Source organism: Mercenaria mercenaria, chromosome 6, assembly GCF_021730395.1.
Source record: "Mercenaria mercenaria strain notata chromosome 6, MADL_Memer_1, whole genome shotgun sequence".
Classification (NCBI taxonomy): domain Eukaryota; kingdom Metazoa; phylum Mollusca; class Bivalvia; order Venerida; family Veneridae; genus Mercenaria; species Mercenaria mercenaria.
Window position 1 is genome coordinate 78958689 of NC_069366.1, and position 3415 is coordinate 78962103.

A 3415-nucleotide genomic window follows, 5' to 3' on the forward strand; every position below is an offset into this window, starting at 1 on the left:
GGGTATATTGTCATTGCATCTGTTATTATATTAGATGTCAAGATAAAGTTATGGAATATTACTTTTTGATACATATGCTACTGATAGGGCATTATGAATTGATGTTTAAATTTTATTTCTATTTTGTTCAATAACTAATTTTGAACTGTCATTACGAAATGTACGGTGCCCCTAAAGTGACATGTTACGCACTTTTTTCCACTTAGGTAATGTGAAACTTTTTTATTTCGTTTAAATGAAATAATTGCGTTTTAACGAAATATTTATTTCGTTTAAACGAAATGATTTCGTTTAAACGAAATAACTAATTCGTTTAAACGAAATTATTTCGTTTAAACGAATTAATTATTACGTTGAAACGAAATCATTTCGTTTAAACGAAATAAAAAAAGTCTCACATTACCTAAGTGGAAAAAGAGTGTGTAACATGTCACTTTAGGGGCACCGTAGAAATGACTAATTATCGGACAATCTTTTTTCGTGACATGTTACTTTCTTATAATTTCCCTTCCCTATGATGAAAATCATTCTTTATTAGAAGCAAGACTTTTACTGAGCATTTTGTTACTTTTCGTCGCCTTATTTCCACAATGCACCAAGTGCGATTTTTGCAATTTTGGAAAATGCAAATCAAAAGTTTAAGTATCAATAACTTTGCAAACTATTTGGTCAAAAAAATTGAAAATTTCAGAACTTGTTTAGTTTGTATTCTTCAGACTTATGTAAATTTTTTAAAAGAATTGATATAACAGAATTTTAACAAATTAAAAACATAATTTTATAAAATCCCATGAAAATGAATATTAAAGTATTAAAAGTTAATTCCAAAATGCAACTTCGAGTTAGGCCGTTGTGGAATGAAAATAACTTTCAAAAATAGGTAAATATGCCTTGCTAATCGTTATTTTCGATGTTTAACACTGACTAAAAAGGATAAAACATCATTGCAATGACTATTCACACAAAGTCATAATTATTAAAGTCTTAATGAAAATTGAAAAAGCCCCAGTAACTTTCAAGCATCGCTTCTTACAAAGAACTATTGATCAACTTTCTATAATGCAATACTCCGAAATGATCTTACAAATATTCTTTGTCAACATTCCTAACAACCGATACTGAAGCAAAACTATTAAATGACTTTCAATATTCAATGTAGTCATCAATGTTACCTGTTAAACTAACATTCAAGAAATAACTTCTCAGTTGAATATTAAGAAATATGCAGAAATTATAAATATGAACTTTTTCAGCTGGATGTTTTACATAGTAGTAAAGGCCATTTATGGCCAAAATGCCAAATAAAGGAAAAAACTCGCAAAGAATTGATTTTTTGTGCAAGTATTATTCAAGATATATGCAACAACATATAAAAAGTATAGAAAAGTATCATGATGCAAAATGTCTATTTTTGGGGTTAAAATGTTTAAAATATTAATGAAACTGCGGATTTCTGGAATCGGCTTATAAAAACTGATTTATGCATCTTACGAGGTCCAACTTTGGCACTACATTAGATTACTATATTGTGCAAAATGTAAACTAATTAGAAATTTAGAAGAAAACAAAATGGCGTCCTAAATCCAATATGGCCGCCATAAAAACGACATTTAAACCAGAATTGTCGTCGATTTTATGTCAAATTGTCTCATATCAGTGCTTTTACATATAATAAGCTGGTTATTGTTAATAACAGTATGTAGTTTACCTAAGATGGAAAACATACTGCCAGCAGATTCAATACGAGGCAATAGTGAAGTATACAGATAGAATTGCCGAGTCATTCGGCAGTAGAAATTGTTGTAAAGCAGCGATAACTTCCTTATTTATTAACAAAATATATGAGTATGGGTACTTTTCTTTCTCAGTAATATCATTTCCCATATGATAATCATAGTTTTGAGGCAAAATTACATTAAAAGGTGTTTTCAGTTAATTTTCTTTTTCATGAAATAAGAAAATGGCACGAAAAATATGGTAGATTCAAATAGTCCTCAGCCTTTTTCTTCCTTTTTTTTTGTTCTGTAGAGCTATTTTCCTTATATTTTGCAACTATTTTCTGAAATGACATGAAATATCTATGTTTGACATGAAATATCTATGCTTGACATGTAGGTAGCATTTTCACAATGAAATAATAACATGACAGAATTTGTCATGGAAACATATCATACTCCACCACTACAATCTGGGGTCTCATTTTCAGCTGATTTTGCAATTTGTGTGTTTGACTGAAAATATTTTTCTTGCATCAAACATAACCCCCGCCTTTCTTTTGATTTTTATTCAGCACTGATAATATTCTTCAAGAAAATGTAAGTTACAGACATTCTAAATTGGTCCTGATGTGTGCTACAGCCATTGGAAATATGTCAATTGTATATAGTATAAAGATGAACAGCTATTTAATGTGTTATAACCTTATGAACGAATCGGGTTAATAACAGTCATAGCTGGATCTCAGCATCACATAATATGTTAAATACAATCGTATAGTAAAAGAGAACCAACTATTTGTTAGATCAAGTACTCGTGTATTCAATGTAAAATATGTTCGAATTTGGACCAATCAGAAACAAGTTCCATATATAGCACCAGTCAAAGCACACCTCTGCTAGGGTATAGATAAGTAGATGAATTACAGTGTCATTGAAGTCATTCTGTATTCACACATCAAGGATTTAACTTATAATTTATCCTAGTACCTTGAAAAAAAGAGCTGTTGCAGCTACACTGTTAGGGCAGATAAATTATATAAAAAAGACGTTTGAGACTAAAGAAGAGTTGAAGTATTGTAACTAGGTTTCGAGTGTAAAGACCAGCGCATAGAAATTAAACCTTTACGGGATAGACAATAGCAAATACAGGCTGATCATCAGAAATCTGAGACAGAGACGTTTAATTTGGTAATCTTCTGAATCAGTAAGAGAACGAGGTTCAACGTTATCGGCGGAGTACAGCCAAGGCATTGAGGTCATTTTAATGCTGTATTTTATAGCATATAAGCGCTGAGCATCCAGGAGTTTGGGCAATCATATTGAGTTGCAGCTTCATGTAAGCGAACACCGGTAATCTTCTGAACCTGGAAGAGAACGAGGTTCAAAATTATCGGCGAAGTACAGCCAATGCATTGGGGGTCATTTTAATGCTGTATTTTATAGCATATAAGAGCTGAGCATCCAGGAGTTAGGGCAATCATATTGAGTTGCAGCTTCGTGTAAGAGAACACCGGCTGAACATCTATGCGAAAGGACACTTTTATGTTGCCGATTCAAAGACATTGGCTGCCAGGAACTTCAAAACAGTCAAACACAGTATTCCCAGCCTATAGGCGTTTGAGCTGATTATCATTAGTTGAAGGTTGTTAGTTTGAAACATTGAGTGATTCGCCAGATCCCTGAAATCATTACAGTCA